This window comes from Lathyrus oleraceus, chromosome 3 (genome assembly GCF_024323335.1).
Source record: "Lathyrus oleraceus cultivar Zhongwan6 chromosome 3, CAAS_Psat_ZW6_1.0, whole genome shotgun sequence".
Taxonomy (NCBI): Eukaryota; Viridiplantae; Streptophyta; class Magnoliopsida; order Fabales; family Fabaceae; genus Lathyrus; species Lathyrus oleraceus.
Genome location: NC_066581.1, coordinates 86,971,906 through 86,988,578, shown reverse-complemented (window position 1 = coordinate 86,988,578; position 16,673 = coordinate 86,971,906). Strand labels below are relative to the sequence as shown.

The 16,673-nt window shown below is 37.7% G+C and overlaps 2 non-coding genes across 2 annotated transcripts; both read right to left on the bottom strand.

The window, feature by feature from the left end:
- Positions 1-237: 237 nt before the first annotated feature.
- TRNAR-CCU (transfer RNA arginine (anticodon CCU)) lies at positions 238-310 on the bottom strand. Its single transcript has one exon. It is a non-coding gene; the product is annotated as a tRNA-Arg (tRNA).
- A 1,828-nt stretch (positions 311-2,138) lies between these two features.
- On the bottom strand, positions 2,139-2,211 carry TRNAR-CCU (transfer RNA arginine (anticodon CCU)). The gene has a single exon. It is a non-coding gene; the product is annotated as a tRNA-Arg (tRNA).
- Between the last annotated feature and the right edge of the window lie 14,462 nt (positions 2,212-16,673).

The following is a 16,673-nucleotide window of genomic DNA, read 5'->3' as shown; positions in this document are numbered from 1 at the left end:
ATACCTCTGCTGACGTACTTGGAGTTTTCTATGGCAGAATCCAAAATATGAATCAAGCCAAAGAGGCGCGACTAAAGTCTAGCTTAAGAGACTTTGTTCAAAGTCTCGTTTGAGGATCATTTTTTTTATTCTTTTAACCTTTTTTTATATAAAAATAAACCATTTACGTGAAAATCTATTGTATAATTTTGATTTATGTTAGGCAATTATTTAATTTTTTCAGAACAAAACCGTTATCGCGCTAAATAGGGGTCGAACCTATAACTTTCTGCTTAGGAAACAGACGCTCTATCCACTGAGCTACAAGCACTGACAAATAAAAATTAACTAAGTTAGTTTATAATTTAATTTAATATTTAAAACATAATATATATTACGATATAACTTACTTGAAATTATATTGCATTTCAAACATTATATTTATCATTTATTTTCATATTTATTAATTAAAATAAAAACAGATTTCACATTCAATAACTTTATTAATTTAATTCCAATAAAAAAAGTCATAAAAGGTAAGCATTAAATTGAATAGTCTGAGTATCCACTACATCATTATTCACTTTTTTTTTTCTTTTTTTTCCGTCATCAATTCAATATTAACTTTAAAACATATTTAGATCACATTGATTTAAATACTCAATCTTATTTCTCTCAACCACTTTGAACGTCTCTTTTCTCTTTCTCTATTCATCTTTTTTTTCCACATTCTCTTTTCCTCTATGTTTCTTTATTATTTATTTTATTTCAATTTATGACTCACTCTTTCTATAATATCGTCCTCGATTTTTTAAAATTTATGAGTGTATCATCTTCTACCAATTTCATATCATATTCTATCCTTTATTATCGCTTTCAAATATATCTTTTTCTTTCTCTCTTAAATGATCTTATCAGCAACGATGATGAAAAGGATAATTTTATGATATTGAAGTTTTTTATGAGGGAAAGATAATATAGACAACATGTTGTTAATGACAACCTTTATGAAATCTCGCCTAGGAGACACGACTAAAGTCTACCTTAAGAACTTAGTTCAAAGTCTTGTATGAGGCGTTGATAGAAGTCCTATCCGAGAGGTCCAACGCCTCGCTAGAGGAACTAATAGTCTCGTCAGCCCGGATCAATTTAACTTCACAAGTAGGAATAAGAGATCCCATAAAACAGGGTTTTAAACTCCTCTTCTAAGGGACTTAGAGATTACTTAGGCAGGATCCAACATATGAATCTCCCAAGAGGTGCAAATGAAATCTAGCATAAGAGACTTAGTTTAAAGTTTCGTTTGAGGGCTTGATAGAAGTCCCTCACAAGAGGTCTAACGCCTTGCATGAAGGACTTAATGTCTCTTCATCCATTCTCAATCTAAATTTACCTATGGGACTAAGAGTTCTCATCAAATAGGAAATTAAAACTTCTCGCCTAATGGATTTAGAGTTTCCTCGTGCGGAATCTGACATATGAATCTTGCCTAAGAGGCGCGACTAAATTCTAGCTTAAGAGACTTAGTTCAGAGACTTGTTTGAGGGCTTAAAATACACTTTGCTCGAGAGGTCCAAATCCTCGCGTTAGGGACTTATAGTCTCTTCAACCAGGCTCAATATAATTTCACCTGTGGGACTAAGAGTTCCCATCAAACAGGTTATCTAACCTCCTTGTCCAAGGGACTTGGAGTTTCCTCAGGCAGGATCCAACATATGAATCTCGCCCAAGAGGTACGACTGAAGTCTAGCCTAAGAGACTATGTTCAAATTCATGTCTTAGGCTTGATAGAAGTCCCACCCGGCAGGTGTAATTCCTTGCTTAAGGAACTTAATAGTTTTTTCAGCCATGCTCATTATAACTTTGCATGTGGGAAGAAGAGCTCCCATAAAGCAGACTATCTAAACTCCTTTGCTGACGTACTTGGAGTTTTCTATGGCAAAATCCAAAATATGAATCAAGCCAAAGAGGCGCGACTAAAGTCTAGCTTAAGAGACTTTGTACAAAGTCTCGTTTGAGGATCATTTTTTTTTATTCTTTTAACCTTTTTTATATAAAAATATATGAAAGAATAAAATAAACCATTTACGTGAAAATATATTGTATAATTTTGATTTATTTTAGGCAATTATTTAATTTTTTCAGAACAAAACCGTTATCGCGCTAGATAGGGGTCGAACCTATGACTTTCTGCTTAGGAAACAGACGCTCTATCCACTGAGCTACAAGCGCTGACAAAAAAAAATAACTAAGTTAGTTTATAATTTCATTTATTATTTAAAACATAATATATTTTACGATATAACTTGAAATTATATTGCATTTCAAACATTATATTTATCATTTATTTTCATATTTATTAATTAAAATAAAAACAGATTTCAAATTCAATAACTTTATTAATTTAATTCCAATAAAAAAAGTCATAAAAGGTAAGCATTAAATTGAATAGTCTGAGTATCCACTACATCATTATTCACTTTTTTTCCTTTTTTTTCCGTCATCAATTCAATATTAACTTTAAAACATATTTAGATCACATTGATTTAAATACTCAATCTTATTTCTCTCAACCACTTTGAACGTCTCTTTTCTCTTTCTCTATTCATCTTTTTTTTCCACATTCTCTTTTCCTCTATGTTTCTTTATTATTTATTTTATTTCAATTTATGACTCACTCTTTCTATAATATCGTCCTCGATTTTTTAAAATTTCTGAGTGTATCATCTTCTACCAATTTCATATCATATTCTTTCCTTTATTATCGCTTTCAAATATATCTTTTTCTTTCTCTCTTAAATGATCTTATCAGTAACGATGATGAAAAGGATAATTTTATGATTTTGAAGTTTGTTACGAGGGAAAGATAATATAGACAACATTTTGTTAATGACAACCTTTATGAAATCTCGCGTAGGAGACGCGACTAAAGTCTTCCTTAAGAACTTAGTTCAAAGTATTGTATGAGGCCTTGATAGAAGTCCTATCCGAGAGGTCTAACGCCTCGCTTGAGGAACTAATAGTCTCGTCAGCCCGGATCAATTTAACTTCACAAGTAGGAATAAGAGTTCCCATAAAACAGGATATTTAAACTCCTCTTCTAAGGGACTTAGAGATTACTTAGGCAGGATCCAACATATGAATCTCCCAAGAGGTGCAAATGAAATCTAGCATAAGAGACTTAGTTTAAAGTTTCGTTTGAGGGCTTGATAGAAGTCCCGCACAAGAGGTCCAACGCCTTGCATGAAGGACTTAATGTCTCTTCATCCATTCTCAATCTAAATTTTCCTATGGGACTAAGAGTTCTCATCAAACAGGAAATTAAAACTTCGCGCCTAATGGATTTAGAGTTTCCTCGTGCGGAAGCCAACATATGAATCTTGCCTAAGAGGCGCGACTAGATTCTAGCTTAAGAGACTTAGTTCAGAGTCTTATTTGAGGGCTTAAATTATGCTTTGCCCGAGAGGTCCAAATCCTCGCGTTAGGGACTTATAGTCTATTCAACCAGGCTCAATGTAATTTCACCCGTGGGATTAAGAGTTCCCATCAAACAAGTTATCTAACCTCCTTGTCCAAGGTACTTGGAGTTTCCTCAGGCAGGATCCAACATATGAATCTCGCCCAAGAGGTACGACTGAAGTCTAGCCTAAGAGACTATGTTCAAATTCATGTCTTAGGCTTGATAGAAGTCCCACCCGGCAGGTGTAATTCCTTGCTTAAGGAACTTAATAGTTTTTTTTATTCTTTTAACCTTTTTTTATATAAAAATATATGAAAGAATAAAATAAACCATTTACGTAAAAATATATTGAATAATTTTGATTTATGTTAGGCAATTATTTAATTTTTTAGGCAGGATCCAACATATGAATCTCGCCAAAGAGGTACGACTGAAGTCTAGCCTAAGAGACTATATTCAAATTCATGTCTTAGGCTTGATAGAAGTCCCACCCGGCAGGTGTAATTCCTTGCTTAAGGAACTTAATAGTTTTTTTATTCTTTTAACCTTTTTTTATATAAAAATATATGAAAGAATAAAATAAACCATTTACGTGAAAATATATTGTATAATTTTTATTTATGTTAGGCTATTACTTAATTTTTTCAGAACAAAACCGTTATCGCACTAGATAGGGGTCAAACCTATGACTTTCTGCTTAGGAAACAGACACTCTATCCAATGAGCTACAAGCGCTGACAAATAAAAATTAACTAAGTTAGTTTATAATTTAATTTAATATTTAAAATATAATATATTATACGATATAACTTACTTGAAATTATATTGCATTTCAAACATTATATTTATTTTTTATTTTCATATTTATTAATTAAAATAAAAACAGATTTCAAATTCAATAACTTTATTAATTTAATTCCAATAAAAAAAGTCATAAAAGGTAAGCATTAAATTGAATAGTCTGAGTATCCACTACATCATTATTCACTATTTTTTTTCTTTTTTTTCCGTCATCAATTCAATATTAACTTTAAAACATATTTAGATCACATTGATTTAAATACTCAATCTTATTCCTCTCAACCACTTTGAACGTCTCTTTTCTCTTTCTCTATTCATCTTTTTTTTCCACATTCTCTTTTCCTCTATGTTTCTTTATTATTTATTTTATTTCAATTTATGACTCACTCTTTCTATAATATCGTCCTCGATTTTTTAAAATTTCTGAATGTATCATCTTCTACCAATTTCATATCATATTCTTTCCTTTATTATCGCTTTCAAATATATCTTTTTCTTTCTCTCTTAAATGATCTTATCAGCAACGATGATGAAAAGGATAATTTTATGATTTTGAAGGTTGTTACGAGGGAAAGATAATATAGACAACATGTTGTTAATGACAACCTTTATGAAATCTCGCCTAGGAGACGCGAATAAAGTCTACCTTAAGAACTTAGTTCAAAGTCTTGTATAAGGCCTTGATAGAAGTCCTATCCGAGAGGCCCAACGCCTCGCTTGAGGAACTAATAGTCTCGTCAGCCCGGATCAATTTAACTTCACAAGTAGGAATAAGAGTTCCCATAAAACAGGGTATTTAACTCCTCTTCTAAGGGACTTAGAGATTACTTAGGCAGGATCCAACATATGAATCTCCCAAGAGGTGCAAATGAAATCTAGCATAAGAGACTTAGTTTAAAGTTTCGTTTGAGGGCTTGATAGAAGTCCCGCATAAGAGGTCTAACGCCTTGCATGAAGGACTTAATGTCTCTTCATCCATTCTCAATCTAAATTTACCTATGGGACTAAGAGTTCTCATCAAACATGAAATTAAAACTTCTCGCCTAATGGATTTAGAGTTTCCTCGGGCGGAATCTGACATATGAATCTTGCCTAAGAGGCGCGACTAAATTCTAGCTTAAGAGACTTAGTTCAGAGACTTGTTTGAGGGCTTAAAATACGCTTTGCTCGAGAGGTCCAAATCCTCGCGTTAGGGACTTATAGTCTCTTCAACCAGGCTCAATATAATTTCACCTTTGGGACTAAGAGTTCCCATCAAACAGGTTATCTAACCTCCTTGTCCAAGGGACTTGGTGTTTCCTCAGGCAGGATCCAACATATGAATCTCACCCAAGAGGTACGACTGAAGTCTAGCCTAAGAGACTATGTTCAAATTCATGTCTTAGGCTTGATAGAAGTCCTACCCGGCAGGTGTAATTCCTTGCTTAAGGAACTTAATAGTTTTGTCAGCCATGCTCATTATAACTTTGCATGTGGGACTAAGAGCTCCCATAAAGCAGACTATCTAAATACCTCTGCTGACGTACTTGGAGTTTTCTATGGCAGAATCCAAAATATGAATCAAGCCAAAGAGGCGCGACTAAAGTCTAGCTTAAGAGACTTTGTACAAAGTCTCGTTTGAGGATCATTTTTTTTAATTCTTTTAACCTTTTTTTATATAAAAATAAACCATTTACGTGAAAATCTATTGTACAATTTTGATTTATGTTCGGCAATTATTTAATTTTTTCAGAACAAAAAAATTATCACGCTAGATAAGGGTCGAACCTATGACTTTCTACTTAGGAAACAGACGCTCTATCCACTGAGCTACAAGCGCTGGCAAATAAAAATTAACTAAGTTAGTTTATAATTTAATTTAATATTTAAAACATAATATATATTACGATATAACTTACTTGAAATTATATTGCATTTCAAACATTATATTTATCATTTATTTTCATATTTATTAATTAAAATAAAAACAGATTTCACATTCAATAACTTTATTAATTTAATTCCAATAAAAAAAGTCATAAAAGGTAAGCATTAAATTGAATAGTCTGAGTATCCACTACATCATTATTCACTTTTTTTTTCTTTTTTTTCCGTCATCAATTCAATATTAACTTTAAAACATATTTAGATCACATTGATTTAAATACTCAATCTTATTTCTCTCAACCACTTTGAACGTCTCTTTTCTCTTTCTCTATTCATCTTTTTTTTCGACATTCTCTTTTCCTCTATGTTTCTTTATTATTTATTTTATTTCAATTTATGACTCACTCTTTCTATAATATCGTCCTCGATTTTTTAAAATTTATGAGTGTATCATCTTCTACCAATTTCATATCATATTCTATCCTTTATTATCGCTTTCAAATATATCTTTTTCCTTCTCTCTTAAATGAACTTATCAGCAACGATGATGAAAAGGATAATTTTATGATATTGAAGTTTTTTATGAGGGAAAGATAATATAGACAACATGTTGTTAATGACAACCTTTATGAAATCTCGCCTAGGAGACACGACTAAAGTCTACCTTAAGAACTTAGTTCAAAGTCTTGTATAAGGCCTTGATAGAAGTCCTATCCGAGAGGTCCAACGCCTCGCTTGAGGAACTAATAGTCTCGTCAGCCCGGATCAATTTAACTTCACAAGTAGGAATAAGAGTTCCCATAAAACAGTGTATTTAAACTCCTCTTCTAAGGGACTTAGAGATTACTTAGGCAAGATCCAACATATGAATCTCCCAAGAGGTGCAATTGAAATCTAGCATAAGAGACTTAGTTTAAAGTTTCGTTTGAGGGCTTGATAGAAGTCCCTCACAAGAGGTCTAACGCCTTGCATGAAGGACTTAATGTCTTTTCATCCATTCTCAATCTAAATTTACCTATGGGACTAAGAGTTCTCATCAAATAGGAAATTAAAACTTCTCGCCTAATGGATTTAGAGTTTCCACGGGCGGAATCTGACATATGAATCTTGCCTAAGAGGCGCGACTAAATTCTAGCTTAAGAGACTTAGTTCAGAGACTTGTTTGAGGGCTTAAAATACGCTTTGCTCGAGAGGTCCAAATCCTCGCGTTAGGGACTTATAGTCTCTTCAACCAGGCTCAATATAATTTCACCTTTGGGACTAAGAGTTCCCATCAAACAGGTTATCTAACCTCCTTGTCCAAGGGACTTGGAGTTTCCTTAGGCAGGATGCAACATATGAATCTCGCCCAAGAGGTACGAATGAAGTCTAGCCTAATAGACTATGTTCAAATTCATGTCTTAGGCTTGATAGAAGTCCCATTTGGGCAGGTGTAATTCCTTGCTTAAGGAATTTGATAGTTTTGTCAGCCATGCTCATTATAACTTTGCATGTGGGACTAAGAGCTCCCATAAAGCAGACTATCTAAACTCCCCTGCTGACGTACTTGGAGTTTTCTATGGCAGAATCCAAAATATGAATCAAGCCAAAGAGGCGCGACTAAAGTCTAGCTTAAGAGACTTTGTACAAAGTCTCGTTTGAGAATCATTTTTTTTATTCTTTTAACATTTTGTTTATATAAAAATATATGAAAGAATAAAATAAACCATTTACGTGTGTCATACCCCAAAATTTGCCCGCTGATATTACAAGACCTTTTCTAGGACGCTCCGACTGATTCTGCAAGGCACTGGCACTAAAGGAACAAAAGCCCAGTTCACAACAGGCCCAATCCAAAAATGGCCCAAAATAGCTTGCTCGCTAGGCGAGCAATTCCTTCGCCTAGCGAACACTTCGTTATGACACTCGCCCAGCGAAGCATCAGATCCAGAAAAAGCCCAAGCTAGCTTGCTCGCTAGGCGAGCAATTCCTTCGCCTAGCGAAGCTTGCGAATATCAAAAGTTTTGGAATTTATTCTGAGCCCATTAGGTCACCACTACCACTATAAATACCAGCTCTTCAACCACGAAAACACACACACAAAAACGAAGACTAAGCCGGACAGAGGGAGACGGACGGAAAGCCTGGCACAGAAACCCTGGAGCTCAACTTAGAGAATTCCGAATAGAGAAACCCTGAAGGTCTCTCTTCCGCACCGAAGTTATCGCCGCCCAACTCCATCCGATAACAAGTTCAGTTACTAACAGGTTTGCGTATCACTAATGCTTCATGCTTTTAATCGATAATCTTCGCACATGCAGAGCATCATGATTAAATTGTCGGATATGTAATTTGATTTCATTTAAGTATGCCTGAATATCCTGTATAATTGTCTATGCTATGCCTGTAATCAAATGCCATAAAAGTTCAGGTTTTCGGAAGTCATGCTGCTGTCAAACTCTAAACCCGTGGCCGCTCGCTAGCACGTCGCTAAGCGAGCCTGCAGCGAGCATTCGCTAGGCGAAGCAGAGGCGAACGGGACAGTGGCTGCTTTGTCTCTTTGCTGTTTTACCTTATGTTTATCTAATCATGATTCTGCATCATTTGGCCTGAACTCATGACTGTTATGTGTATTTTATGGTGCAATTGTCAAATCATATTTTATCTTAATGCTCTGACCCGTGTGTTGAATGGTGTAAAGGCTAGCATACTTCCGAAGAAACAGCAAGCCAGGCATGCCGCTTTAGGTGTGGGATACCTTTGCGGAGATGGCTTTTGAATGACCTAATTTTAATATGGAGATTCATCTTGAACTACCAAGCTTGATTTTTAATGTATTGATTTCATCGATTTAATGTGGACCTAATTACATAACTGATTACGGCTACTTAATTAATTGTAAAACTTTGCCTTTAAATAAGTAATCTCGGGCCTCTCTTTGTTGCCCTACGGTATTACGGTAATACGGTCATGTCCCGCGAATGTGGGGATACACTTAGCAAAGACCCTTCGGTTAAATCATCATAAATCATCATAGTCCCTCGAATGTTGCTTTTGTCCCTCGATGACCCTTCGGTGTAGCCTACGGTTAAATGATGATCGTCCCTTCGAATGTTAAGGTATCCTCATAACTGTTGCCTTCAATGACCAATCGATGACCCTACGATGACCCTTTTACATCCAAAGGATAAACTACTTACTTCTCAATAATAAGGACAGTTTTACCCTCATAAGGATAGGAAATGCCCGGAAAGACCTCGGACAGGTATAACCCTTAATCGCTCATTCATAACCTAAAATACTTTTCACACCTCAACATCTTTTAGAAAATCACCACTTAGCATACATCCGTACTAGGATCATTGCCGAGTTATATTTTTCTAAACAACTTTCAAAATTAAACGAGATAACCACTTTGTATACATTCATACAAGAATCATTACAAAGTTAAATTCTCCTTTTCAAAACATTTTCTACCCATTTTTCAACACTTTTCCAAAAAATGAGAAAAAACATAAATGATTGAGCAATTAAGAGCCCATGGATAACCATGGATACAAAGGGTGCTAACACCTTCCCTTTGTATAATGTACCTCCCGAACCTAAGAATCTAAATTAAGGTCTTTCCTGTTCTTTTCCACCTTTCCTTATTGGATAAAAGAAAAGTCGGTGGCGACTCTTGCTAACCGCGACATTGCGATTAAAAAACACATTAAAGTCAGTTCACCGTATGACAGAACTGGCGACTCTGCTGGGGACTAACAAAGAGAGGTCACCTTAAAAATCATTTATGTTCTTTCTTTTAAAGGAATTTTTTTTTGAGTGAAAGATCCTACACCCGGATCTAGTGTACCTTAGGTAAGTAGCAATAGATCATCGCGACTATCCGGCGTATACTGGAATAGTTAAAATGATGGCTACGGTTAATGTGACACTTTGGATGTCCTGATGTTCCTCATGTTTACTTGAGGAAAAATTTGGCATTCGCGTGGTGTCATCAAAGCATTAACCAGACCTTTAGAACCCTAATTGACTCATCCTAGCCATTAGAAAGTAGTGAGATAACTGACTTCGGTTCCGACTGAGGTTGGTTGATACTCGATACTACACTCTTTGAGATTGGACTTTAGGGAAGCTTCCGTCAACCACTTGGTGTTACACTGAAGTGGACTTAAGGAAAGGTCGATGATTTGAGATCCTTCTAGAACCCGGTTACTATTCTAGGACAGGTTGAACCAACCAAGCTTCAGTGGGGAGGGTACTTACCTATGGAACTCATGCAAGCCTTAAAACCTAGGATTGATTGTTATGTGACATGTCTGTGCTTGCATAACATCATAACATCATAACGTCATGACATCATAACATTGTACTAACCATTTCAAGGACTTAGGGATTTAGCTTTGCTCTGTTAAACAGGTTATGGCTTCCAGGAAGACTATCCGGATCAATCTTGTAACCATCTCTCCTCAACTCAAGGATTTGGTGTCAGAACTTCCCGATCATGCTCAGTTCAACAAGAAACATGGTCATCTCCTCAATTTGGTTACCACTGGGTTCAAAGAAGATATGATGAGAGTTCTATTCCAGTTCTTCGATCCTAAACATCATTGCTTCACCTTCCCAGATTATCAGTTGGTACCCACATTGGAAGAATTCTCCAAGTTGCTTGGGATACCTATCCTTGATCAAATACCTTTCAGTGGTCTGGAAAAGATTCCGAAGTCTGAAGAAGTTGCCGCAGCTTTACACATGACAAAGTCTGACATTGAGACCAATTGGGTAACAAGGAGTGGAATGAAAGGTTTACTTGCCAAATTTCTGATAAATAAGGCCTGAGAATCTTTAAAAGTTATGAATGTCCATGCTTTTGAAGATGTTCTAGCATTGTTAATCTATGGTTTGGTGTTATTCCCTAATCCAGACCAGTTCATAGACATGAATGCTATTAAGATATTTCTCACTCATAACCCTGTGCCTACCTTGCTTGGAGATGTCTTGCATTCCCTTCACACCCGTACTATGAAGAGACAAGGGACTCTCATGTGCTGCGTACCTTTGTTGTCTAGGTGGTTTATTTCGCACCTTCCTCAAGCAGTCTTGAAGAATGATCAAAATCTGAAATGGTCTCAAAGGATAATGGCACTCTCCCATTCAGACATCCGGTGGTGTTCTAACCTCAGAGAAAATGTTATCATCATCGACCGTTGTGGAGAATTCCCTAATGTACCACTCATGGGGATAAGAGGAGGTATTACTTATAATCCTGCCTTAGCCCTACGTCAATTTGGGTATGCTCGAAGAGATAGTCCACATGAAATAATTATTCAAGGTACAGTGTTTGACTATGACAATGACTCTCAAGGTCTCCGCCAAAGGTTTGTACGAGCTTGGGGCATGGTGAAAAGAAGCACTTTAGGACAGAGAAACTCTATTCCTATGGAGCCTTATCTCCGATGGGTACGAGCCAGAGCTCGTGAGTTTGTCATGCCATATCTTGCAGTCGGGCCATTGATTGTTGAACCGGGAGTTGAAGGAAGTACTTCTCAGATCATTCCTTATCCAGATATGCCTACCAATGTTGATGAATTGAAAAGGTCCTGGACCCAGTTGAGAGAGGAAAGGGATACTTACGAATGTCATACGGTGAACTGACTTGGGGTGTTTTGCTTTTTATCGCAATGTCGCGGATAGCAAGAGTCGCCACCGACTTTTCTTTTATCCAATAAGGAAAGGTGGAAAAGAACAGGAAAGACCTCAAAAGATTTTGGGTTCGGGAGGTACATTATACAAAGGGAAGGTGTTAGCACCCTTTGTATCCATGGTTATCCATGGGCTCTTAATTGCTGGATCACTTATATTTTTGTCTGAAAAGTGTTGGTGAATTGCTTAAAAAATGTTTGAAAGAGAGTTTAACTTTGTAATGATTCTCGTATGAATGTATACAAAGTGTTTATCTCGTTTGATTTTGAAAGCGGTTTAGAAAAGGTATAACTTGGTAATGATTCTAGTGTGAAACTGTCCTTACTATTGAGAAGTAAGTAATTTTATCCTTTGGATATAAAGGGACATCGTAGGGTCATCGCTTGGTCATTGAAGGCAACATTTGTAAGGATACCTTAGCATTCAGAGGGATGATCATCATTTAACCGTAGGCTACACCGAAGGGTCATCGAGGGGCAAAATCATTCGAGGGCAACATCCGAGGGACTATGATTTATGTTATGATGATTTAATCGAAGGGTCTTTGCTAAGTGTATCCCCACGTTCGCGGGACATGACCGTAATACCGTAATACCGTAAGGCAACAAAGAGAGGTCCAAGGTCACATATTCAAAGGCCATGTTTTACAATTAAGTATTTAAGATGAATTTCCACATTAAAATTAATTAGGCAATTAGGATGAATCTCCCCATTAAAATTAATTAGTTCGGAATCCATCTCCATAAGGGTATCCCTCAAATAAAGTGGAATACCTAGCAAGCCACCTTCTTCGGGAGTATGTGAGCCCTTACAAAATTCCGCAAACAGGTCAGAATACCAAATGGGGTGCAATCAAGAGTTGCACCAAAGCAGTAATAGTATCAGGTAAACAAAGCATGGTTATAATAAAACAGGTCAGATGGGCAAAGATCAAAACAGAGCGAAAAACAACGGCATCCATTACAACAATTCAAGGTATCCAGGCATACTTAAGTCCACATGCAAAACCTCAAATATATTTATGAATTCAATTATGGTATCACATGTGAATTCGGAACATAAAGCGGCGATAGTAACGCAAACCTGTTTGCAATTGAATTGCAACCTTGAATTGGCCGATCAGATCGAATTGAGCGGTGCCGCCGGCTTTTCCTTCAGGGTTTCCTTTAGGGTTACTCGGAATAAGTTAAACAGTAGTCCTGAACACTCCACCACAAGCCGGTAGGATTTGTTCTTGGATTCTTCAACTAAACAACAAATTAAAACGAAGGAAATAAACTAGATCCTAACGTAAGGTTAGATCCGGTAAAAAGGTACACAATAGTTTCCGTTGTAGAAACTATTGTGCGGAAAGAATTAACTAAATGCTAAAAAGGAAATAGGAAATTGCAAGGGAAATAATGTAGAACTCGTAGGAAAAACAATGCCTAAGCTGCTGGAAAAGAAAATATGCAAAAGCGAAAACGGCAAAGGAAAAAATGTGGAAAAGCTTCGGGGCCCCTTTTGGTTTTGCAAGTAGCTATTTATATATGCTTCAGTAACCGCTTCCGCTGCCAAAAAGGTCTTCAACGTGCATAAAAGCATGGCGTGGATATAGGGCTCAACACTCCCTCAACGCTCAACGTCTCTGAGGCGTTCCTTGCGCCAAAAATGTAGGGGAATGGTGTGACGTTCGTCACACCATGTGTGACGTCCGTCACAGGGGTGTGCAAGGCGTGACGCTCGTCACAGCCTCTGTGACGCTCGTCACAGGTGCAACACCTGTGTTCTTGTACTTTGGGCTGGGCTTTGCTATTTGGTTCGTTTTCTCTCCTTTTTGCACCTCTTTTCCTCCATTTTTACTTGTGCTTCCAAATAAGCCACCTGAGACAAATAGGAAGAAAATACTGCGTAATATCTAACAACATAAAGTGAACTGAAATAAATAATGATAAAATTTAATTGAATTAAGTCCTAAAATATGATATAATTTCATGTTATCACTAGGCGAGCGTGTAGCGAACAGGCCAGTTTGGGTCATTCGTGAGCTGGGCCTTCGTTCCTTTAAGATCAGTGTCATAAAAATGAGTCGGAGTGCCCTGAAAAAAATGTCTTGAAATATTAATGGGCAAATTTTGGGGTATGACAACTGCCCCTGTTCAATATTCTTGAACCGAGAGAGTCAGAATGGTATGTACGCCATTCGTGGTCTGGAGGTGGAAGATTATTGAACACTTAGAACGCCCCAAAAATTTGCACTTGTCAATTAGTTAGTCTTGATGGAGATGGGCTTAAAGATGCCATCTAGGAAGTTTGATGATGAGAGCTTCAGAGTGCGTCGTACGTTAGAAGATATCTGAAGTCACGGGTGTCACTGGGTCATACGCTAGACCGTATAGTGGGTCATTCATTAGGCCGTCGACTTCCCTGGGGATTTAGAATGGGTCATACGCCGCTGGGGATAAAGGATCAGAATGGATCGTACGCTAGATCGTATCTGAGTTGCGGAACGAGCCGTCCGTTAGGCTGTATCGTTACTGGGGGTGAAGGATCAGAATGGATCGTATGCTAGATCGTATCTGAGTTGTAGACTGAGCCGTCCGTTAGGCTGTACCTGATGATGAAGGGGGGGGGGGTAGTCATACGCCAGACTACACTTCAGAATGTACCGTACGCTAGGTAGCATTTGAGGGGATGAACATCCAAGCGGGTCGTAAGCTAGACCGTCTCTGAGTAGCAGGACGAGCCGTCCGTTAGGCTGCATCTGATAATAAAGGGGTAGTCATACGCCAGACTACACTTCAGAATGTACCGTACGCTAGGTAGCATCTGAGGCCTTGAAGGTCCAAATGGGTCGTATGCTAGACCGTATTGGAGTTGTTGAAGGTCGGAATGGATCGTACGTTAGATCGCATCTAAGTTGAAAGAGTCATATGTTGAGCTGAATCAGAATGAACCGTATGCTAGGCTATATCTGATAGTATTTGTATATGTTGTATTTGCAATAAATGTCTGGGATGGGCTTATAGATGCCATCGTTAGGAGGATGTCAGAATGAATGTTGACATGGAGTATATCTGAAAGATGTAGTTGAATCCTGAACGTAATGGACCTTTGTTTTGACTGTATCAGGGGAATAATTAACCTGAAAAATAAAGTTAGCTTCATGCCATGTCATGATGCATGAGATGTTTTATGCTTCCGAAAATAACTGCGAACGATGTATGCATGCGTATGCTGTGAAATGATGTAATGAATGAATTATGCATCTGAAAAGTCCTTCCAGAGGACTCTACTGGGGAAAATAAATCTCAATCTTCTGGTTGGGAGATACTGGTATCGATGACCCTTTCTTAGCCGGGGATGCTTGATTTTTGTCTGATGGTAAAAATGTTCAACAGAAGCCTGGCTGGGGGTGGAAGAGATGACCCATTTGTCTAGTAATGCCACTCTCTTCTGGGAATGACTGGCTTTGCTGGGGGATAGGATTAGCAATGGATTCATTGGAAAGCATGATTAGACCTTCTCCTCGATCCTGAAGTCTAGTAGTAATCGCTATTTCTATTTTATGCACGCATTTTTGGTAAACATCGATCATATCCAAATGCATATATTAATTCGAATTAAATCAATGGACGCTTATGCAAACAAAACAGAGAAAGTAAAACAAAAGCATTTTTTTTGAAACTAAAATTATATTGATTTCGAAAGAGGGCCCATAAACAGGCAATTTGTGTACAAGGAGACAGCAATCCTAGTAAGAGGAAATTGTCAAGAAAATAAAGTTAAAGCTATGCAGACAAAGTCCTATTGACTTTAATTCCACTACTGCCATTATGTCTTCAAGCCTCTCATCTCCTGCTGTCGGATAGAAGTGATTAGCTTGTTCAGTCCTTTGAACTTGGATGAAGCTGTCTGAGAACGGGACGTAGTCATACGCTTTAATCCCTAATTTTTGCCTGGACCGCCTTTTCAGGTTTTCAATCCACCAGGATACCCCTTTTTGCCCAAGCCGCCTTTTCAGGTTTTCGACTTGCCGGGTGCACATTTTTTATGTTTATCCCTAATTTTTGCCCGAACCCTTTTGGTTCGCCGGGATGCCCTTACTTTTGCCTAGATACGTCGACCTAGCGGGTCTCTTTTATGCGTAGTATTTTTTAACTATGTCTGCGTTCACGGGATGCGGGAAGTCTTCGCCGTCCATTGTAGCTAGTATCATGGCTCCACCAGAGAATACCTTCTTAACTACAAACGGCCCTTCGTACGTGGGAGTCCATTTGCCTCTGGGATCACCTTGTGGTAGAGTGATGCGCTTTATCACCAAGTCGCCAATTTGATACACCTGTCTCTTGACTCTTGCGCTTCTGATATATCTGTCCATGACACACAGCCGCAAGTCTCTTCTCATCGATCAAGTTTATCTGGTCGAGTCGAGTCTGAATCCATTCATCTTCATCTAAGCCCGCCTCTTTTATGATTCTTAGAGAGGGAATCTGGACTTCCACTGGTAAAACGGCTTCCATCCCGTAGACTAAAGAGAAAGGAGTTGCTCCTGTCGAAGTGCGTACTGAAGTGCGATAACCGTGAAGAGCAAACGGTAACATCTCATGCCAGTCTTTGTACGTCACCGTCATCTTTTGTATGATCTTCTTGATATTCTTATTAGCAGCTTCTACAGCGCCATTCATCTTTGGTCGGTACGGAGAAGAGTTATGGTGCTTTATGTTGAACTGCGTGCAGAGTTCAGTAATCATCTTGTTGTTCAAATTAGTACCATTGTCGGTGATAATCCTTTCAGGGATACCATACCGACAAATAAGACTATTCTTGATGAACCGTGCCACCACATTCTTGGTGACAGAAGCAAATGAGGCGGCCTCTACCCACTTTGTAAAGTAATCAATAG